General features: G+C 27.4%; 1 protein-coding gene and 1 long non-coding RNA gene across 3 annotated transcripts in view; one reads left to right on the forward strand and one right to left on the reverse strand.

The window, feature by feature from the left end:
• The window catches only part of LOC107448572 (zinc transporter ZIP3), a 198,475-nt gene that overhangs the window by 137,650 nt on the left and 35,436 nt on the right, over positions 1 to 25,389 (forward strand). The window lies entirely within an intron of this gene.
• Positions 893 to 23,594, reverse strand: LOC107448573 (uncharacterized). The gene is made up of 3 exons (XR_001584666.4): positions 23,500 to 23,594; positions 10,855 to 11,037; positions 893 to 6,215 (listed from the first exon to the last, which is right to left on the reverse strand). It is a non-coding gene; the product is annotated as an uncharacterized LOC107448573 (long non-coding RNA).

Below are 25,389 nucleotides of genomic sequence, written 5' to 3' on the forward strand. Positions count from 1 at the left end.
TAATAGTTGTAGTGGTAGCTACGCAACACTCTAAAACTGCATCGGCGTCAATGCTATTCAATTTCCTTCTTTTGTAAATAAAAGGAATGTTTTTCAATTGATCGAAAATATGATATTAAGTTCTCTGAAATTTTCTGAAATGTTTATATTATAACAGATCAGGAAATTTTTCTGTATAATCATTTAAATTAAATATAAATGCATACTTGTACAATATATTCTTCGTATAATGAACAACAACATCATTGAAACTTGCTGCAAATTCGTAAGAATTTGACTCGAACCATATTTCAGTTCAATTAAAACCAAATTATCGTGTTACCAATGCGTAAAGTAAAAAAAGGGTTAGTTTAATTTGGCTAGATACCTAGTTTAAAAGTAAATTTAAAAAGTGTTATGGCTCAAACGCCACGACATTTTAATAGTGTTGTATGTGATTATTCTTTACTATTATTTTGAAATATTGAAATACAAAAATATTGCAATGTTTGCATTAATGCCTTATATTATATAGTTTCAGCATAGACACTATCTAGAAAAAACTTTTCTGAAAAACGCAAGCAGTAGTTTTACAGCAAGAGTAATGTTTTACTTTATCATTAAAAGAATATATGCGTGTAAATTGCGATATTTGCATCGATCATGCGATTTAATCGATACATATTCTAGAGTTTCAGTGTCTATAATATCTTGAAAAAACATTTTCAAGGTATTTTGAAAACACAAACAATGGTTTTTTAGCAAGAGTATCGATTTAATTTATAATTTAAAAAATGTATGCGTATATATTGCAATATTTGCATAAATACCGTATATTCTAGAGTTTTAGTATAGATACTGTCTTGAAAAATTTTTCAAGGTATTTTGAGAAAAAAACAAGCAATAGTTTTACAGCAAGTAATGTTTTATTTTATCAATAAAATAATGCATGCGTGTATATTACAGTATTTGCATTCTAGCTTTACAATATTTCGATTCTAGAGTTTTAGCATGAATACTATCTTGAAAAAACTTTTCAAGGTATTTAGAAAAAAAACAAGCAACAATTTTACAGCAAGAGTAATGTTTTACTTTATCATTAAAAGAATATATGCGTGTCAAATTTTGACGAAAATATATGAGAATTTAAATTGCCTTCAATGGTTTTCTTATAAAAATTGGAGGAAGATATCTCCGATTTCAATTAATCACTTTTCCTAATTTATGGGTACCATTTTCATATGATTTAAGAGTATGCATTTTAGAGAAAATTTATATTAGGCATATACTGAGATTCAACTGAATAAAAATTGCATAGTAAATTGCATTAGTGCACAGTGCGCTGAATGAAATAAGTTTTCATCAACTCTAAAACTGTGTTATCACATAAGAGCGTTTTTTAAAAACACTAGCTTTGCCACTTTTCATTGACTCAAATTTGTATCTGAAAGTGCAGATTTTTATTTTAAGTATGGTTCAAAATAAGTTGAAGTATATTTGGTTTTTTGTTGAATATGTGTTTACACTGAAAAGAATGGTCAAAACTACAAGAATATGGCTAAATTTGCCGTATTTCTGGCTCTATGTGAGCACCAAAAAAGATTGGAAAATTTTATCGAAGCGCTTTGGTAATGATTTTGGTGAAACTAATAATAAAATATTATTTCATAATAATTGATAAAATTTGGTAGTTTGGTAGATATCTTAGAAATTTTATATTTTTTGTATGAGTGATAATAATAACTATAATTTTGAAAACCAGAATTTACGGTAAACCGTTTCCATATGAAGGGAAAAATTACCACACGAATGGTTTAAGTATCGTATATTTTGGTTTTATTAACCAGAATTATGGTTTTATTTTACCAGAAACGTAATTACCGTACAGTTCAATGATTTTACCAAAAAACGTTTCTCCGTAAAATACATTTAAGATAAAGACAGTGGTGTTTCTTCTTAAGCTAGATATATATGTAACTGAAATGAAAATAGTAAAATCGCAAATTTGTTCGTTTTTTAAAAAAAAAATACTATTCAAAGTAAACAGAAAAATGTAAGCACACGTTTATGTTTTTATTAAAAATGTTACCAATAAATTTCAGATAATCATAGTGGTGTTCTTCTTTAATCCACCGAGACATATTAAATTAGAATTAATATATTTAAAGTGCAGATTTGCATTTTAAATATAATTAAACCTTTTTTTAATATATTCCTTAAGCCACAGTTACATTTATTATTAAAATAACGATAAGAAAATTGCGGATTAGTATTTTAACTATTGAAAACTGTTTATGTTTTTATTTAATATATAAGCAATAAATTTAAGAAAATCAGAACGTTGTTTTCTCTCAAGCTACAGATATGAGTATAATTAAAATAGAGATAATGAAACCGCAGATTTGTATCAAAAAGTTACAAAAAATATTATTATACCTATACTAAATTAATTTATCAAAATATTTCCTACTTTACCAGCTTGTTCTTTAATCATTAAAAGATTTAGAATTTGAAAATGAAAAAAATAAAGATACTTTAATTATTAATAACTTCTTATATTAATTAAATATTAATCTTTTACTTTGAAAACTAATCTTCTCATCTTAATTTGAACCAATAAGCTAGAAGATGTTTTTCATTACTTCTATTTGTCTTCTTGCAAAGAAAAAACTCATTAAAAATAAATATTTTCATTACGAAAGAGTACAAACGCACTGTGAGTTAATATGTAAGCTTAAAGGAAAAATGAAACAAGCAATTACATACTAGACAATCCAATTAATTTAACAAACAACGAGAACAGTTAGATAAAATATTTCATTCAGTTGTGGAAAGATTAACTACTATTCAGTTAGAAAAAATAACTACCATTGTAATTCAGACATCGAAATGACATAGCTAATAATGAAAAAAAAAATAATATTGAAAAGGCATCGTTTTTTAAGTTAATGTTCCTTTTATTAAATATTAATGCATTAAACATTCACCTTTGCCATTTAAGTTTGCTCTTAAACTTTATGTTAATCTTATTACCTTTTAAATGTAAATATTATTAAATATATTTAAACGCTAATTTAATTTTTTTTATAACATTGGATATTCTTAAGGAAAAATTATTTGAAATTTGTAGTTTCATGGTATTTTTTGTATTTTTTCCTTTTTACAGAGTAAGAATGTTATATTTATTCAATACAATTACTTAAGTTCAATAAAAAAATTTCCCATTTCGAAAGAAAAAAAAAATGAATAAATTGCCACTCCACGAAACAAATGGTAGACGTACGTCATGTTTGATATCTACGTTTGTAATTATTCTTTTTTTTAGAAACGTACTGATACAAATACCTTTTGGGATGATTAAATAACAAAATCGTAAGGATTTTTTAGAGAATATATATATAATTCTATTTTAAGGCTGGCTACAAAAAAATAAAAATAAAATTTACACGGAGAAAAATCTAATAAAATTACCGAACTGTATAGTTATGAAATTTATGGTTAAAAATTATAATAATAATAATAATTCTGGTAATAAAACGAAATTATATGTTATTGGAACCATTAATTTGCTAATTTTTCCGTTCATATGGTAACGGTTTACCAGAAGTTCTGGTTTTCAAAATTATGGATTTTGTTACCACACATTTAGCACAAAATACAAAACTGAAAGGTAAATTTAACCAAATGAATTGTATTAAGGACTTGCCCTAAAGTATCATGATAAATTACCAAATTTTATCACATATTATGAAACCATGTTCTTTTTTTAAATTTACCTGAATTATTTCTGAATCGTGCTCCCATGGAACCAAAAAACACTATAAAGTTTACTGTATTCTGATAATTTTGACCATATTTTTTTCATTGTATCGAATTAGTAATTAGTAACTTTACTCTGCTATTTTAGCTTTGTTTTAAACAGAAATTATATTTATTCTATGCAAATATTTGAATTAAATAAGAAAAGATCTTATTGCGAAATAAAATAAATAACTTACAACCTCTCGAAACAACTCTTCCCATATAGAGGTGCTTTACGTTTAAATTGTGTTTACTTTTTCCTTTCAGAAACGTAAAAATCAACCACTTTTTGTTATCATTCACTTTGAAAAGTGAATTATTTGATTTTTAAAAAAAAGATATTTAAATGCGAAGGTTTATTTGCTGAAAAAAATTAAGCCCCATAAAATTAGCACTGCAACAAACGAGAGAAAAATAAATTAGATGGTATCAAATCCCCATCAGATATGTTAATTATGTAGTTTTAAGTCTCATAAAATTAGCATTCGCAGTTGGTAGTTTCAAATCCTCTTAAAAACTTTTAATTATGTTATTTTAAAATGTCCCTAAAAAGTTAACATTTACCTGAAAAACAAGATAGTCGTTTTAAACAGGCTCAAATTTACTTTGAACATTTTAAATATATGGTAATAAACTTGGGAACTCGTTTCCAAAAATCATATCATGTTTTTCTCTTGGGATTAATTCATTTATATATTGACAAAATGTATGTTTTTCCCGAACTAAATGGTACTTTTCTTAACCTTTCGAAGCAGATGAGATACGGGTATTTATATTTTTATATACTTTTTCTGTCGCTCCAATTGTAAGAAAGAAAATAGTTTGGTATTTTTTAATTATGAAAAAACAGCCTAATAGTTACTGAAAAATTTCTTAAATTACCAGACAAATATTTCTACTAAAATATAAAATCCAAAAAGAAAAGAAGTTTGAATTTTTTTAAATTCATAATCAAAAATTTAGCAAAAATTGACTTTATAAATTAAAGAAATTTCAGTAATGAATAACTGTTTCTCTTGGATCTAAATTACTACAAATAAGTTTAAATTTGAAAAATTATTGGTTGCAAGTGAGCCATGTGCGGAAGATTTTTCCTTTTACGCAAAAATAGAAACCGGTGCTTCTTGCTGTATTTCATAACCCCTCAAATTATTAAAATGCTAATTATAATATTTTTCACCTATTTTGAACTAAATTAATGCAAAATAAGGAAAAATATGTTTAATAAAAATTCTGCGTCAAAGAGTTAAATTTATGAGCAAGTATATATATTTATGTATATCTTTTCAGCTATTTTGAAGTAATAAAAATTTATTTGATTAGTATTACTCGCTTTTTTTATGTATCAAATGTTAAACAAGTGCCTTTATAAAAACGAAAGTATCTTTAGTCATTAACTTCTTAGAATAATATTCATATTTTTTTTATGTATATAATTTCTCGTTTTACTCAGTGATAAGAATGCAATTTCACACCAGCAACCTCAGGTAATTGAATGCATTTTAGAATATTCTATAATATTTTTAAGAAATAAATTGATTTGGCGGTATCCTATGAAAAGGAATTTCCACACTGTTTGAAAAATACTAACTTAATCACAAAATCTCTATAAATATAATAGAAAGTAAATGATGTAGAAAGAGGGATGCCTCGAGAAAATTGAAAATGTTTCGCTAGAGTTATTCTTTGATAAACGTGCTCCTTTCCCCTAACTTTATTTTTTTTTATATCTTGTGTACGACAAAATATTTAATTGCAACTAACATCACCTTAATTAAGTTATATTTTTAACTAAAACTCCTTTTATGCCTGCTTCTCAGTGATTAAATTTGAGCGAAATGGGCATAAATGATGTAAAATGAGAATAACTTTTTTTTTTAAATTTTTCTCCATTTATGAACGCGTGCAATTATTTTTACCTAAGTCACTTATTTAAATTTAATGCTTATTAGGTGACAAATGTGCGCCTTACGTTGCTATTAAACAATAAAGATTCATCCCCCAGTTTGCAAAAAGGCAACATTCTCTTTGATGGGCAAAATAAAATAGATTGTACCTAATGGAAGTTTATTTTTAATTTTAAATATCGGTTTGATATCTTTGCAAATATCATAGAAATAAAATGATATTTATCGAAAACATTGGATTATTTTATATAATGTGGAGATATGTGTTCTCCAACTTTGAGCTCTCAAATATGAAACTCTCACTTTTAGTAATTTAGCAATCCTTGATGTGTACTTCGTTAATTTTGAGAATCATTTCGTCATGAAATCACGTGATTTGTGACGAAACACGACCTCGGTGTTGACCTTGTTCTAAGATGATTCCAGTTCGAATCCGGCAGCGTATGGTATAATTTAACATGGATGATGTAATTTAACTCTACTTCTCTATCTGACCATTTTGTGTAGTTGGCAGCGACATTGATCCACCTATATGGTAAGATAAAGTGGTTATTAGAAAAGTTGCAGTAGTCATTAAGAGATTGTAATTTTTTTTATTAGTTAAAAAAAAATGGAATGACGGAATATTTCTTTACTTTTGATAAAATTTGTTTTCTCGAATGAGTGACAATAGTTGTTTCGTCATGTTGACGAAATGTTCTCTAAGAGCATAGACCAGGAAACGGCTTCATCAAGAAACGAGGAAAGTTTGGAGAATTTTAGTAGCAATTTCTTACAGTCTGTTGAAGCTATTGAAAGTAGGAATGTTTTATTTCATCTTTTTTTCTTCCTACACTTCCCAGAAAATCAAAAAGTTAAGCCTTAATTTCCGTTACTTGTACCATAGTAAGATTCAAATTTTCCGAAAAATTATTTATAATTTTTAAGACTATTTTTTATCATTTTTAATTGCTCTATTTATTGAACCACAGTATCTTTTAGCCAAGTGTAAGAAGTGTGATAACATGGTTCACAATATTAAGCCATATTAAGGTTGCAGAAAGTTTGAACATTATAATGATTCAATACTCTCCAAACTTTCTAACGGTATACATACATAAAAGTCATTTTTTGAAAATATAATTCTATTCTGCAAGCTTATCCTTTTACCCTTGCATAATTCATGTCTCTAATTTAGTAAAAATATTTTTAATTGATTTTCCTTTTTTGTTTTTTAAAATTAAAAATTGTTTCAATAAAGATGTTAAAAAGCCTCTTTCATATTATTACGCAAGCATGTTTTACTGAACATGAATAAAATTTTCATATTTTCTAACCGAGTTTAAGATATGGGGAATTTTGTTTCGCAAATAAAATGATGAAGAAATATTTTGCAAATAAAATTATTTTTTATGTTTGAAATGTTAGTTTCTTATTTTTTAAACCTTATGATTTTCTCTATAATCGTATGTTTTACGAAACAAAATAAATACAAATTTATCATTTCTACTTTATTTACCCCATGAATAATTTCTTCTAAATAAAATACACTTATATAAATATTTGAATAACTTATAAACTTTTTTAAGGAAATATTTTACAAATTCTGAAAATATTTCTAACTTTAATTAGATCTACATATTTTTAATATAATTATGGATATGTTTATAAAAATAAGGAGTTATCTGAAGAAAGAAAGTAGTTTTATTTTAAACTTTATCGAATACCAACTTCTCTTTCTAAATCAACGTTTTAGAAGTAAAAATGTTCCAAAAATAAATTTTTGCATCGATTCTTTAAATACTCGAATTTTAGGATAAAAAAATCTACAACTTTATGTATGTTCTACAAATTATCACAGAATTATATTAATGCGAAAAATAAGTTTTGCTTATAATAAGTGTCTCAGCGTCAAATTAAATTCTTTTTTCCTAATAATAGTACTATTTTCTGGAGCATAAAATATATCGAAGAGGTTATCCGATTTTACACAAGGGCTTTCTGACTTCGTAATTTTATTAAGGTTGACACTAATTAATATTTTTTATGGACATAACTGACTCTAAAAAGTCATCTCACTTAGTGTCCTTTTTGCTATTTACTAAACGCTTCTAAACAACTTAGTTTCCTATTTCATCAGTCTTAATCCATGAGAGCTATAAGCGCATTTATGAAGCATAAAAGCTCCAATATGGATCGTGAGATAACTACTACTACTATTAATTAGTTCAGATATTTTAGGTGCTTTATTCCAGTAATGGGCATCATTCACAGAAACTTTATTCATGACTAAATTTAGTCTGAACAAATTTATTCTGAATGATTATTCATATGCAAATTTATTCATTCTTCATCATTCATTATGCAATTTTATGCAAATTTTTGACTATGTACATATGTACAAAACATGTATGTCCAGTATATGTACGCACATATGCATAATATATGCATGCACATAATTGCAATAAATGCCTGTCGAATGTATGTTGGTACATTTGTACAATGTATACATGCCGAATGTATCTATGTGCATATGTACAACATATGTATACAATGTATGTATAATTGTACACACATATATTGTGCTTACGTGAATACATACGTTGAAAATAGTAATCACGATTAAAGGTAATTGATTACATAGCTGTAATTGCCTGTAATCGAAGCCCACTCTTTTATGTACGTCTATGCATGTATATGGAGGCACGTTGTATGAGCTAACTAACGTATATACAGTGCTATTTCCTCGTGCATAAGCAAGTACATTGTGTGAATATACGTATTGTATAGATACCTTTGAACGCGTCTTGCATGTACACATATACTTACGCATTTGTACGTACGTACTTATATTTTTACATACACACATAAACATTTTATGTGTATACGTACATTATGTATATACGTACATTATGTACATACGTACACTGTAATGTATTGGTATGGGCAAACGTACGTCTGCTTGTATACTTGCATATATTGTATGAGCATGTGCATATAGGCATACTTGCATACATTGAGTGTACTACTTAGGTATGCATGTACACATAATTTATATATTGTACGTAAACTTGTACATACAATGTACATAAATGCAGATATACTATGTAATAACCATGTATATAAGCATAAAATAATTCAACATTTTTTACTTATTCATGAAAGCATTTATATACAGCTCTCGTACGCATAAACATACAGCTTAGTTAAGTATGCATGTATGTACAGCATATTTATGCATTCGTGTAGTAACTATTTTTACAATTATATTCGTATTCGAGATTACTTGCTGTCTTTAGATTATGATTGCTGGTAAAAATGACTGCTCATAATCGCACATATTGATTACATTGATTGCTTAAAATAAAAGATTTCGGTCATTTCTAACCATGTACCAGTTAAAATGAAATTCAGCTTATATATGGCTGTACCATATCAATTGGACTAGTTATCAGATACATTCCTACCTTGAAATTTCAATTTTAAATAAATTCGTTACACAGAACCTTAGACTTGTCAAACTAACCCCAGTAATTAAAAACTACTTAGATAGTTGAGCTTAGTTACATACCACTGTCTGTAAGCAAATAATAAGGAGACAAAAATATAGTTAACCACAAATTTAATCTCTCAGTGACAAGAAAAGATATTTTATCGAATTTTATAGTAAGTACTTACAAAGAAAATTCTATTATATTAAATAAATTTATGCTTGAATTTGAAGAGATATTTCTCGATTAGTTTATAACTTCAATAAGAAAGACTGACAAAAATTTTTGCTTATTTATAAAGTTGAATGCACTTTTAATGATTAAATATGCTTTCATATTCAAAGCAGACTTTTTTTAATGTAGAATTAATCAAGCGAAAACGTGGGATTTCGGATTTACAACTTGAGTTCTATATTTTTTCTAAATAGCATAAAACTATCCCCACAGAAAATTGATTACTTTCCACTAAAATTTCAAACTCTAAAATTTGAAAATGCGCAAAACACTTATAAGCCTATATTTAAATTTTTTTTTTCGTTTTGAAGTCTAAGATCCTAATTTATTCCTTAAATTTTCTCTCAAAAAATTATTTTCTAATCATATAAATACTTCAAAAAAACTTCTTTAAAAGTTCAGGCACTAATTTTATGTATATTTTCTATTAATACTTGTTTGTTGCAATAGTACAATATATCTTTGTTTGAAAAACGCTCGTACTCTTAACTCTTCATTATCAATTCATATAATGTGCAGATTTTTACATATTAAAAAGTTTTAGGCTTATATGAGAAACTGTAAGAAAATAAAAGTTTGACGTTACGAAAAATCTTATTAACTTTTCGTACAGCATTAAATTATTCTGTGTGAAAATTACAGTTTAACGTCATAGTTAAAAATTCTCTGTTTTTCATTTCTGAGTTTCAACTTTATTCTCCAGGGAACCTTTTGTAATGCTAGTAACTGAAAAAAATAAAATACAAAAAATGCGCACGCAAATAAAAGACTTATGTAGTCTTAATTTTTATTAGAAAACTTCATGGATTCTAAACTGTGATCCTAAAATCGAGTTAAGTTTGGGAGGTTTTAATAATTATGAAAGCCAACTCAATCCATAAATCTAGAAACTACGTCTAGCAGAACAATTGCTACATAATTAGTACTGGTTTAAATTCAAATGACAATTTAATGAAAAATTAAGTAAGGGAAAGAAAAATTTCAAAATAATTAATTAAAAAATGTTCAAAACGACAAAAGACACTTAATTAAAAAATTATAAATAAACTAAAAATAACAAAGGAGGAACCTATGATAATATTTGTGACAGTGTATCATGCTTAGTTCACCTTTATGCAATACCGCTTGAACTGTTAGAAATTTCTCGGGAAAAATTTTTAAGTAGAAATTCATTTTATTGTTATTTTACCATATTCATTCAAAACAGTCAACAACAAAAAAGGAGAATCAAACTGCTAAGTGGGAGACAAAACGTTTATTGATTGTTTTGTCCTAATACGGTTAAACAACCAGAATTCCACAGGTGGGAATAATATTTTCTAATTATATAAATACTTTAAAAAAATTCTTTAAAAGTTCAGGCACAAATTTCATGCATTTTTTCTATGAATACCTGTTTGTTAACATTAAATTACTCTGTGTGAAAATTAGTTTCCTAATTGTAGTTTCCTATCTATACCCACCTTATAAAACCATTTTGTTCCATGAAACTGGGCACATACTGAGGCTGAAAGGGCTGAACGTTCAATCTTATGATCGATTGAACAGTGGTTCGAATCCCAGCGTTGAAACTACGATATTTCGTTCCTTCATATAATACATGAAAAGTTTCCAGTATCCTATACTCTTCAGTCGGTGATCCTGAACTATAGAAATACGAAACTATCATTCACACATAAATGGCTCAGCAACCACAGAGCACCAATGTCCATTTAAAAAAGTTTAGAAACTATACAAGTCGTAAATTGTTACAAAACAATACGGTTTTTTATTCACAGATTTTTATCCGTACCAGTTGTAAACAAGTTCAAAACCGTATAGGTAAAAAATGTTCCTAACCATAAATTTTATAGTTAATCTGATGGACAGACAGCTGCCGGTTATTTTATCGTAATTTCAGAATAAAAATTCTAACAGTGTATTATTGTAGGCGATTACAGTAGTGCTCCCAAAAATATCTATCCAGGATATCATGAATGAGAGCTAACAAAGACACGTTGTCTGAGATTTCATTGTATTTTTGTTTTCTTTCTTCTTTTCTTTTTAATCCTTTTTCTTTTAATTACTTTTTCAGTTCGATCATTTTATAAATTCTCGAAAAACTTTGATGATTGCCCATAATATATGTTTCTGAAATTTTCTCTCTCCCAAGTAATTCAAAATAACCAATTTATTTATCTAGTGGGAGTTGAATGCAGTTGCATATTGTCAAGAACTGTCGGTAATCTACATCATCAAAAAATTGGTTTTCAGTGATTTTAATCTATCTTTTGCATTTGATGTTCTTAATTGACTTCGTAATTACCTTCTCTCAATGTCTTATTATTTAAAATTATTTTATTTTGTTTTTGAGGATTTGTTTTTTTTTTTCTTTATGCTTCTTTTACTTTTGTAAATGAAATAAAATATTACCATTTTCAATTTGTAAGTGTATAGAGTTTTCATACACTGTCATGTTTTTTTCTCTAAAAATATAAGAACTGGTGACTCAATCTACTTTTTAATTTTATTTCGATGAAACAAAGACTCTTGTGAAGTTATTCACTTACAAGAAGTTATTGATTTGCAATATTTTTAAGACTAAAATGTTTATCACATTAGAAATTACATTCTTAGCTTTATCGCTAATTCACAACCTCTTTCTGTCCAGAAGATACTCTTACTTCACAATAAAGTGTTGAGCAAACGTGACGTCAGCAGAAAATGAGTCAATGAATATTATCCTTATATCACGTATTAAGCAATAAAATCAGGTGAAAAGCCTTAAGTTTGGTGACCTTAAGTTTGGGGTATTTAGTCTTAATTGTAATCAAAAATGCCATAAGCTCTTGGAAAACGACTTGAATGAAAACGCAATACTAAGAAAATTTGTAAACACCGATTAAAATCAAATAAAGCCAATTCATTATAATCTGGCAAAAATCTTAAAATGGTACTAAATTATTTTAGTCTCTATAAATAAAGGAAATACTTTGTTTTTATGAAAAAATTTAATGAGTTGTAAAATTAAGTGAATTTTGTTTTAATTTTAGTATTCAATTTTCATATTTTAATTAATTTCGGAAATATAACTCACTATTATACTTGTAGAATAACCATATATATTTTTTTTGAGGAACTTAACATTCACGAACTATAACAAACGTTCACTAAAAAGCATTTATCGACTTTTTCTAGAAATTCACTATAATAATAAAAAAATAAAAAAATTCCCCCACTGCTATAAATTTTTTCTTATCTTTTCACATGATGCCGAAAAATAAATATATTAATCCATAGGGAGGGAAACACGTGGCTTCATAAATGCCCAACACTCCTGAAATTTCTCTGCACGACAGGATCTGAAAAAAGTACGTGTCAATTCCCTGTCCCACTGGTAAATACTCTTGAATTGAGTTGGTGAAAACATTTTGTTTGAAAAATATAGCAAAGTGAAGTAAATGTTTCACTACTTTTCCTAAACATTTGTGTCTGGAGCTATTAAGGCATAAACAGACAGAATAGGAGTTTCGAATATTTATTTCTCGAATTCTTTTTGGCAATAAATATTGAATATTTCTCTTCGTTTTTTTTTTTTTTTTTTTTTGTCTAGAAATTAAAAATTTTAAAAGATTAGTTTCCAAGAAACTGTTAGAAATAAAGTAGAGAAAACATGTTTTCTGAGTATATTTTTTAAATTAATTCCAATATGTAATTCCAATGTACTCTAACATCCTATTCATTTTAATGCATCCCAAGTTTGTTATTTTCAATATTTCATCAAAAGCATGCGAAATATTGTACTTCAAAACAATACCTCTGTAGCTGTTGTTATTAAAGCTTCTTCCTTTTAGACATTGCTGCAAAAAAATCATTTTTATAGCTCATGATTAAGAACAATTTAGAGTAAAGTTTTCAGCTCAGCACACAGCAAGAAATTCCAGGAAGAATTACGGTATCGTTTTCGTTATCCGCAGAATCCATTTTTACCGTAAAATATTACACCATAATTTTAGCGGTAATTATTATTGTAAAAATTACGTCATATCAGATTTTTGTTCCGTAACATGTTCCAGTAGAAATGGATTTTACAGTAAAAAGTTCCGGCCTCGTGACTGTCGGACTTTTTGATTCAGAATTTTTTACAGCGTATAGTATCATGCAAAATACCCGGGCATTTAAGCGTATCAGAGATATAAATAATACAAGCTGAAATCATCTGAGGATATTAATATATTAATATAACTTGAATTATATAATTCAAAGTTTTGGACCAATAAAATACTCCGAGTGTGGATTTTTAATCCCCAAACTATAGGGGGTAGCCAATACCAGGGAAATATGGTTCCAGTAGTTTGTCAAGAGAGCGATCCTAAGTTTGTACCACTTTATATTAACTTTACTTTTTACGTATTTCGCCATATATCGAGAGCTTTATAAGCGAATTGAAATATTTTTACACGCAATTATAAGTTTATTTATCCACAGATAACTCCATACAAAAAATAACTTTTAATAAATATATATCATTTCTATTATTTTATTTAAAAATAGTCGAAAAAAAATTTGGAATTTTAAGGTATATAATTATTTACATCATTTTAAAGAATATTATTTTGCATGACAAGATACAAAGTTTGAGTGAAATCGTTCGCATAGTACTTAAGAAATCAAATTTTTAAAAAAGTTATATTATAAGAATTCGATTTCTCAAACACTATTCGACTGATTTCACTCAAATTTTGTATTTTGCCATGTAAAGTTATTTTCCTTAAAATTATATAAGGATTTATGTACCTTACAGTTCAAAAATTTTCTACTATTACTTTAAAAAAATGACAAAAAAATAATAAATATTTATTTAAAGCGATTTTTTGCATGGAATTATAGTTGGATAAACGATTTTATAAATGCGTGCAAAAAATTTTCAATTCGCTTAAAAATTTCTCAAGAAATGGCGAAATACGCCAAGAGTAAAGTTAACATTAAGGGGTCCAGACTTTGAATCGCTCACTTGATCAAACTATTAGGACCATATTTCCCAGATTTCGACTACCCCCTATATTTTTTTGGGGTCAGAAAGCCAAATCCGTAGGAGAAAAAGGCATGTTTTTTGAGAAAAAAATACATTGTTGAGTCTGATTTCGTAACTTAAATTATCGTTTGCAGTAATTAATTAGCTTATTTGAAGTCTTCCATACAAATCATTCAGAATGAGTCCCAGAACATGAAGATCCAATCATTAGATCAAAAGTTATTAAAGGTGATCCATTTTTTTATTTTGCGCACTGTACTTCTTTGAAAGACAATATGTGTGGTTAAAATTAGCGGTAGTGTATCTTTTTTAACAAAAAAAATTATTATCACTCCTGGAATTTTTGTGAGATCAACTAAATTTAGAAATAAATTATCTGGAAAAAGGTTACTTAGATTAAATTATAGTTCAAAACTAATTTTTCTTTTTGAAATGAAAGTGAAAAAGAAATAAACAAAGAAAAGTAAAGATTTGCAAAATGTCAAATGAAAAAAGATTTACTTTACTACTGAAGTCTTCTGCTTAAAGAACTTGGTGCAGCATAGCGATATGCCACACTCTTTCTAAGGGCGTCATTTTTACATAAAATTGTTCACTACTATTATTTCCATATAGATACAATTTTCAAAAATTATTTCTAGATAAAAGCATAATACGCTGAAAATGCTCTCTGAAACAACTTGAATATGAGACTCATCGTTATACTGCTCCAGATACTTAAATTTTATCAATATTTAAAATTTAAGCTATTTTTCAGAAAGTTTTATTCCTTTATTACTTTATTATCTAAAAAAATATGTTTCTCAATGGGTAAAACTAATAGCCATCCAAAAATTTTGCCCCTTCCTATAAAAAATGATTAACCGTCATTTTAAATACTACCTTAATATAAATTTCAATAGTGATCATACATACAATTTAAAAGAATTTAAATGCTTAAAAGCAAATAACTCATGAATCCAAACGTCTACGTAATACTTAATTCTCACTATTCTTACAATATTTATTCGCCTTATTTAACTTGTGTTAGTTTCTATCAACTCTTAACTTGTCGTTGCATTTGAACTCTTAACTTACGACATATCTCCCTCCCTCTCAGTTTACCATGCGCCTTACGTAAAAATAATTACCCAGATAACGTATGCTTTTAAAGATGGATGAATTCTACAACTCCATGCTGGCATCACACCTGCTAATAAGAGTATTAAGCCACTAAAGCTACTGGTTGTTTCATGAGAGGAAATTATTTAGATGTGTAAATTAAATGCAAATTAAGTGTAAAAGTCTCCTCATTACACGAATTTTGTATTATGCATAACTTTGAACAAGGAGAAATTAATTTCGAGCTGAAATTTTCCTGTTCATGCTGGTTTCAGAATGTCTTGTCTAAGCAAATGATTGCAACTCCTGACATTTTGAATCTAATTCGTGTATAAATAGAAATGGACATTTAAATTAAGGAAATAATCTCTGATATTTAAGTAAAGGTTTTATTTGTCGAATATAATGTGCTTAAATTTATTTGAAATTCATAATTGAAAAACATTGTTCTTAATAACTAATTTTTATCAAGAGTGAGGGAGCTTTTCTTTCTTTTCTTTCCTCAAAAAATTTATGTTGTATCGTAAAACTTTTTTTATTTACTCAAAAAATTTGATTAGAAAATTAAATATTGCTCAGATTACTTATAGTTAAAATAAACTTTTGACTTTCTATAAGATTACTTTTTTGCGATTATTAACTAGAATAAAATTATTTACAAGAATAAAACTGAAATTTGGCACAAAACAGGAGAAAAATCACGAAAAAAAGGTTATTTCGATCAAACATCTGCTTAAGAGTTATTAAGTTAAAAAATGTGATTATATTTTTAAACATTTCTAAAGCAAAGATAAGCATAGCATTACAAGTAAAAACAGCTATTACTTACTATAAATAAAAACTTTTTTATCCTTTGCTTTCAATTTTTTCAAGGAATATCTGGAAATTTCAGCGCATTCAAAATGGCAGTTTTTATTTATTTTAGTTTTGATGATTGTATTCGGTCAATAACTGCACTGTAAAAAATTCCGGATCAAATTACGGTAAAAAAAAGTACCCGCACTCAAGTGTGCCGGTACTTTTTAATCGTGAAAACCATTTTTATCGGAACATGTTACGAAACTAAAAATGTACCGTAATTTTTACAGTAATATTTACAGTAAAATCCCTGAATCACTCCAATTAAATAAATATTACTGTAAAAATCACAGTTTAATATTTTACCGTAAGAATGGATTTTACGGTAAAATAGATTTTACGGATGATGCACCTAAAGTACCGGTGCTTTACACCGTTTTTCTATCTGGAATATTTTATAATGTGGTTAGATAATTTACATATTACACAAATAATCATTAAGGTTTCTAAAACGACTAAATATTTTTAATTATCGCTTTGAATAGCAGTCAGTCAAATGAATTGTCAGAAAGTACTTATACCCATTTATAGTGATGTTAACATCACTATAAATGGGAAATTACTTGAAAATGAAGGACTGCTATCTTATTTTAATTATATTCTGAACATACAAGCATTAGTTTTCTCATCAATGAACTTCGAAAATCATCATTATGAATTTTTAACTATGACTAAAACTATTCGGTCTTTCTTTAACTTGCATTGCTCGTGACTAATATGTTGATTTTACTGAACTGTGGAGAACCCGATAGCCTTGATATTTTTAAAGATTTGATAATGATGTTGTTCTAACCAGTAACGCTTCTTGAATTCTTAAAGGAAGGAAATGCGTCTCAGTTCTAAGCAGAACACAGCTGAAAAATGCAAATTTTCTCACTTCAGCCGCCGAACTACTTCACAACGACTTAATTTTGTCTTTATTTTTAAATGAATTTAATTAACTTTCTTAAGTTATTTCTACTAAGTTTTCTCACGTATATAGTACTTTGTTTTACTATTTCTACTTCTCGAACTAGCAAGCTCTTAGAATATGCAATGATAATGTTCATCGTCGAAATACGGGTTCTATGAACTTGAGGTTAGTGATATTTTCTTTTTTTTCCCCTTAAATTTCTTCTTTCTTTTCGACTTTTTTTCCACTTCAGACATAACATTGCTTTATTCCCTTATTAAGAGTACATATAATGTCGTTTAAGTTTTGAAATATATAGCTTTTATACCACTTATATCACCATTCAATCATCTAATCAATCATACACGGTGACGCATTGCAGATTAAAAGGTGAAATCAAAGTGCAATTTTAAGCTTTGAAATTGTATGTTAAACCCGTGATTTACCACTTAAATCTGTAAATCTATTTAAAAATATCTATAAATGAAAGAATAAGATCAAAAGTTCAAATGGTACTATTGGCGCGAGACTATCGAAAATTTCCTTTGATTCTGAAACTTGTAAAAGGTTTAAGTTAATATTTCCGTAGTATAAAAATTAAAGATGATAGAAAAAGTATTTCTTTAAACGCATATTTTTAAAAATATATGATGAAAAAGATAGATTTTTACATATCCAGCACCAATAAGTTGTGCGCCTTCTCTACCATCAAACTTAAGAGCTAATATTTAAAAAGGCAGAAATTTAGTGCTTAAAACGATTAGGAGAAAGTTTCTATTGTAACGAAGCATGAATGTATGAAGCTGACTATAAATTCAATAATTAAACTGATCAATGATTAAAAACCTTGAGTGTCAAACTGACAACTACGATAGAAATTCTAGGAGTCACAAAAAAATTTTAATTTAAAAATACGGCTGAAAACCACTGGTTTTAGCATTTGATTTTACTTCTTTTATCGAATTCAACAACAATGACTTAAGCCTATATACTCTTTTAAATAATTTTGCTAAAAACCAAATATTAACTTCTCTAAACTTTAACATTTTTATATATTTATTTTTAGCAACTACTTTCTATTTTAAGAATGTTAAGTTAAATAAAAAATAAACAACTTATAAATTTTGTTTTGTAAAAAATTCATGAATTAGAACGATTGAATGGTTAAATTTGATTGAATGAATTAGATTGATTTAGAATGAATAATCTAGTTTAATTGATTATTATAAAGTATTCTTATTGAGAATGGTTAAACCTCGACTTTTAAGCTCAAAGCATTGAAGACATTATTATTTGGCGCTTAGCAAGAAACTAGCCTTACATCAAGACTAATGAAATGTTTTGGTATGCATTTTAGCAAATTATCTTTACAAGCATTATTTCTGTTAAACAATTTGCCGCGAATGTGCCTTAACGTATGTATGATGAAAATGCATTATCCTTCTTTCCCTATTATCACATTTGATAAAATTCTGAGATACCAATTCTCTTTGCAATTTTCCAAAAAGAGAAATGAATCAAATGCACGGTGTTGAAAAGAATAATATCCTAAGCAACATTATTTGAATATTTGGTGCGAAAAGTACGATTTTCTCGCAGTTTCGAAAGCGATCTTTTGAGAAATTGAACGTTATCGGTATGGAAGAAAATGTAGAAAAACAAACTGAAAATTCATTAATCTTGTAATACCCCACAGGTCATGTCTTACACAGATGCAAAGTTTCGTTGAACTTTCCGATAGCATTTGTGGATATCTAAGTTAGAAATTGTTTTGAAAATGTAGAAGACAATTTTATTTTTATCGATAAGTACCATCACAAATAGATGTAATCTATTAGAATGATAGATCTGATTTTTTTAAGAGAAAAGTTTTAAATGGAATGATGTGATGAATTGCAAATTGTTTATTTGTTCTTGTTTTATTTTGTAGATTATGTTATTTGCTTCTCATAACTCATATCATTTTAAAAATTCTCAAAACTTTTATTTAAAATAGATGTTTGTTTGCAAAACATTAAAATTCCATTATTTTTATTTTTCATTCTAGTATTATAAATTCATTACTCAAAAGCTGATTGATTATCCTTATTTTGTAATCAAGGTAGGCTGAAAGGGTTTTTATCTTCATTTTGGTGTTTGATATTGCATGAAAAATTATTTATGCCCGCAACTGAAAAGTCAGTGATGGAATTTTTTGTAAACGGAAAAGTAATGTAATTTATTCTTGTTTAATGCGGTAGCATTAGCAAAAATATTTAAAATGCTCCCAAATAGATACTACGTATTGCATTTATTATGAATCAAAATATTTTCTCCACCACAATGATTTAATTATCAATATATAGCTTAGTTTTCCAATCAAAACATTCTAAATGATATAAATTCCATTGATGGAATCGAAAAATTTTAATTCTTTTTAGTTATACACTTGTTTTATGAAATTTAATGCAAAATGTATCAATCTCTGTCAAGATTTTATAAGAAACACATTACTACAAAAACTACCAATCTTTAAGAAAATTGCTTTTTATTTTATTACTTAACGGTTTGTACGAGTCACTTAACAGGCGTGTTACACCAGGCTACCACTATTTTATTTAGGTGCATCTCTTAAGTTAGTTAGCTGATAAAAGAAGTTTGGTAAATGGAATCATAGTTGATTATACTTTCTGCTAAAGAAAATTATTTTTAAACAAACATCGAAGATATCCAAAAAAAAATTAATTCTAAATTTATATACATGAAAGGAGAAAAAAAATTCTGGTTAAATTATCTGGTTGCTGTATGGTAATATTTCTGAAAATTTTCTCCAGATCCCTGTACTCAGTGACCAACCACTGGACTTTCGACAGATTTTACGAGCACGTAAATCACATGTAATCAGTGGATCTTAGCAGGGTCGAGAAGCGAACCCAGGCCCCTCCAGTCCGGGGTTCAATTCTCTGACCACTGGGATACCACTACTGGTAAAAGAAGAAAGCATAATTCTGGTTAATAAAACCAAAATATACGGCGTTTAAGCCATTCATTTAGTAATTTTCGGTTTATATGGTAACGAGTTGCCGGAAATTTTGGTTTTGAAAATTATAGGTCTTATTACCACATATTTAGTAAAAATTGCGAAATTAAAAAGTGAATTTAACAGAATTGGTATGCTTTATGCCATTCTCATAATAAAATTATCAAATTTTACCACATTTACCAAAGTTTAGCACTTATTATAAAATTAAATTTTATTGTTAATTTTAGCAAAATACTTGCCAAAACACTTCGGTAAAAATTACAGAGCTTTTCGGAGTTCACATAGAGGCAGAAACACGATACATTTTACAGCATCCTGGTAGTTTTGACCACGCTTTTTTCTTAGAGTATGTTCTAAATCTATAGGAAAAATCACCCTACTAAATTATATTTAAGTAGTTTTGTTGTTATAAGAGAAAACGAAAAAGTACTCAACTATTAATTTTAAAAAATTCAAAGTGTCAAACGAATAAATGTTTGGAAGAAAACTGCACATGCAAAAACGAGACTATTTTTTTAACAAAGAATCAAAAGTGAATTTAAATATGATAATTGTCTATAACAATTTCTGTAAGAGATGTGTACATTTCTGATAAAATACCCTTGATATGAGACTTAAAGATAATTAAGAAATTAAAGTTAAATAAGTTTGCTTTACATGTTGGACACTGAATGAAATTTTGGAGCCAAATTTTTGGGTAGTTCTGATTTTGCTTAGTACCAGTCTATTATTGAGTAAGTATCAATATTTTCGGAACCAGTTTCAAACTGATACTAAGGCTAATAAGTATGAATTACACTTATTTTCTGGGCTTTTTTTATGGGATAAATATCAATATTAATTTAGATGTTAATTGATAAAGGGAATGAAAAGTTAAAAGGTATATTTTCAATTGTTTCTATTAGATCTAATTTTATTAAAATTTTATTTCCGTAAAATGTATATTTTGTACTAATTTACTCCTCAAAAGAGAACAACAGTTGATTTAAAATGAATACAAAATTAAAAATATTTTTTTAAAGAATAACATATTTAAAATATATTCATTATCGTTACTTTCAATAAAGTAATGAAAATACGTTTGTGGATTAAAACAGAATATAACTATCAAATTCGAAAGATAATTATCACTGAACAATAAACTAAATGTATTACTAAACGAAACATTTTCAATTTAATTATTTCCTGATAATTTAATGAAGAGAGAGAAAATCTTTTGGAAGTCAAATTAAAATTAATTATTTCTCTAAATTTCTGTAAAAATCATTTTAATTAATGTAAATTAAAAAATAATATGTTTTTCCTTCATAATTTAAAGAATAAAACATTAATGGTTTGTTGTTTCTGTCAAAATATTCAGAAAAGAATGTTATTATGAGTACTATGTCTTAAAAAAAGTTTTAAAATAACTAAGTAATTATTCTGCAATAAGTAATTGTGTAATTTTTTTATAATTGAGCAAATTGGACAGACAAATTATTAAAATATGACTAATTTAATTCAACTCGTACCATTAAGATCGAATCCTAGAACGTGAAGATCCGATCATTAGATCAAAAGCTATTCAGGGTGGTACTGTTTTTTTTCACTCTATAAAAATTAATGGGAAAATGGGAACATGTTTCAGCTTTTCACATAATAAAAGTAGTAGCGCATTTGCTTGATATTACGGTACGAAGTTTCGATAATATGGCTTAACTTATCTAACGTTGAATTGATTTTTCTGATAGTGCTTTATATGAATTGGAATCATATAAATTGTGCTTTATATGAATTTTTAAAGCCTGAAATTAAGAGCGATCTGTTAATTGCTTTATCAGAAGTGAAAGTTGATAATCAGTGTGGAAAGTAATTTTAGAAAAGAGTTACTTTTTATTTAACATTTAAGCACTCCTTTTTTAATGAAATCCTTTTCTCGACTAATTCCATAATTTAGGATTTTACATTTTAATGATAAAGAATTTTTACATTGATTTAAATGTTTATCATCGCACTTATACCAAAAAATAAGGAAGTTCAGATAAAACTATTTTTTGTTTTGAAAATAAAATAACTTGAAATTAATTTGAAACATTTATAATACTTAAATCCTCAAGTAATTTTTCTTTCTTTCAATCTGTTGAGGACTGTTAAATTTAATTAGCATTTATTGGTGAATTGAAGATAATACTTTAAAATAGAAAAGTGTAAAAAATGACTTTCGCATTCGTTGATTTTTAAACGCTTAATCGCATTGGATTTTAAAGCATATTTTTTAAAAATAGAAACTTGCATTCATGCAAAACCCTGTAAAGTATTACATTAGAAATCCAAACTTTAAAAGTTGTATGTTTTAAATTAGTGTCTGTGATTTTATCAAAACATTTTATGAAATTCTTTCTTTTTTGCATTTAAAATCTCTGTAGTTACAACTGCATATCTGGGGCACTTTTCGCGCTTAGTTACTATTAATACAATATTAAAAAATATTTAAACGTTACAAATACCTGTTGAAACTTTAAAGTTTCCGTGTACTCTTAGAATATGCTTTAAGCAACTGTATTATTTAATCTTTTAAAAAATTTGTCCCAAGGGGGGGGAACCTCCCCTTATTTTTAAGTTTAGTACTGTTTCAACTAATTTAGTACCACTTGGGACATAATAGAATTTTACTATAGAACCATGTTGAGAAGATAATAAATTTAAAAATTTTATCACTGTAAACTATTAATTAATAAAAAATATAATAAGCTTCAGAATATCGAAGAAAATAAGCTTTAATATTCCCTGAAGGCAGTTGTGACTCTTTTAAGTTATATTATATGGTTAAACATGCTATGGTTCTTCTAGCCGGGTGAAATTTGACTTTTCAAGCATCAACACATTCTACAGAAAATTCTATTCTTCAGTTATAGCAGTTTTTCAGCGAAATAAAGACGTGTATTTATTAGTGAAGGCGTGCTTTTTTCATAATTATTACATAGATTACTTTCTTTTACTTGAATTATTTTTGAGCGCTAAATTTAATAATAAATTGAATTTTTTTCCAAATTAGGCAGATGTCTGTTACTCCTTAAAACGCTATAACGTGTGGCAGAGAGAATATTAAGAAGAATTCGAACTAAGCTTAACAGAACAGGGGCAGATAAAATTTATACATTATAAAATAATTTATTTCAGTTCATACACAGAGACTTGAAAATTAAGATACAAATATCCTTATTACACAACTAAAAACATACCTGCATGATTTTAACTGTGAACTTTAGATTCTGCAAATGAAAAGCAACATTGAACGCAGTCGAAAGCACTCACCAACATCTTATCGATTGTAAACAATTACTGACGAAATTGCGCGCACTGACCTTGGAATTTTCAGAAGAGAAAATATTTAACGTATGGTGTGAAGGCGAGTAATCTCTGTGTAAACGTTTTGCATTTTTAGTGTTTAGAGCTTTTATGCATTCCTTAAATTGTATAAGAAAGCTCGAATCTGTGTAAACTTGAAAAAAATTGTTCTTTCACACAACATTTAAGGTTATTCAACACATTCGGAGAGATACTACATCTCAGTTTTTACAATATACAGGGTCTTTGTAATTAAAGTTCCATTTTGAAATGGCTATAAAAATAAAACTACCCGACCAAATGTCATCAAACTTGGTAAATGTCTATAAAAGGTCATGGGATTTTAGTTCCCGCAAAAAAAAAAAAAAAAAAAAAAAAAAAAAAAAAAAAAAAAAAAAGTAAAAAATTCACCACCAGCGGAGAATGACACTTAATGCAATAGTGTTAAACAAATGTGAAATATGCAAATTTGTTTTACACGTCATGTGACTTTGCAGTTATAAAAGTGAGGCGCCTTGTCTGAGCTGTCAGTGTTCTGAGTCGACAATGTCTATTACCATGCAAGACCGTGCTTTGCTCGTGAAATGTTACTATGAATGCGACAGCAATGAACGGAGGGCTTTACAAAAGTTCCGTACTGTAAGAGGAAAACGCCGAGGTCCAATGACACCGCAAGGTTTACGGCAAATTTACGGTAAAAGTCGTGGAAAACAAATTTACATATTTCACATTTGTTTAACACTATTGCATACAGCGCCATTCTCCGCTGGTGGTGAATTTTTTTTTTTTTTTTTTTTTTTTTTTTTTTGTTGCGGGAACTAAAATCCCATTACCTCTTATAGACATTTACCAAGTTTGATGACATTTGGTCGGGTAGTTTTATTTTTATAGCCATTTCAAAGTGGAACTTTAATTATAAAGACCCTGTATAATAAGGTAGAAATAATGTTTTAAAGTGAGTTGTTTACGAGCTGCATTCATTATTAAAAATTAAGATACTAACTGTCTTTATATTTAATTGGTAAGATTACTCTTCTTATGTTAAAATATTGAATCGCTTATATTATTTAAAATACATTTACCTTGGTTGAAAAAAAATCGTGAAATATATGTAATCAAATATCTCATCACAATCTGGTGATAATTACTTAACGTTATCTGAGGAATATAATTGAAATTAAATCTAACTTCCGCAACTTTTCCCTTAACAAAGGAGTAAGCTTCTATTAAGCTGTGAAAGACGAAACACATTTCCAGGGGTCGTTAAATCTCCGTCTCATTACCGCCTATAGCCTAAGAACAACTTCGCAGCTAACGAATTTACCTTCAACATATTGTGTTGTAAATCCCTTATTTTTTTAGATTAAAAACTTGTTTATTTTTAGTAATTTACAAATGTGATCTTTCTGGTGACGAAAATTTGTTTGAAATTTATTTTAAAAGAAAGTTGTGATTTAATTACTTCCAATTTAAGATGCTCTGAAAAGTCTCCCTTTTATGTTTTCCTAATTACTTGCTAGACTCGAATGTCCCTTAATGATTTCCTTTTGGCTCATTTGAGGATTTCAAATTGTTTGTGATCAATGAACAATACTAACAAAACAAATAAAGAACTGAAAATAAAAAAGAAGTCTTATAAAACTCTATTTGCTCAACCAATAACGACTTGCTGGGAATTCTTTCTACTTGTTCTTTTCTATTTCTTATCAGTTTTTACCGAAGAATATTTTAAGTACCTCGCGTAACAATCAGGAAATGATATATACTATGTAAAAAACATTTTA

The sequence above is a fragment of the Parasteatoda tepidariorum genome, chromosome 11, assembly GCF_982258835.1.
Source record: "Parasteatoda tepidariorum strain Cologne lab strain chromosome 11, Ptep-v5.0, whole genome shotgun sequence".
Classification (NCBI taxonomy): Eukaryota; Metazoa; Arthropoda; class Arachnida; order Araneae; family Theridiidae; genus Parasteatoda; species Parasteatoda tepidariorum.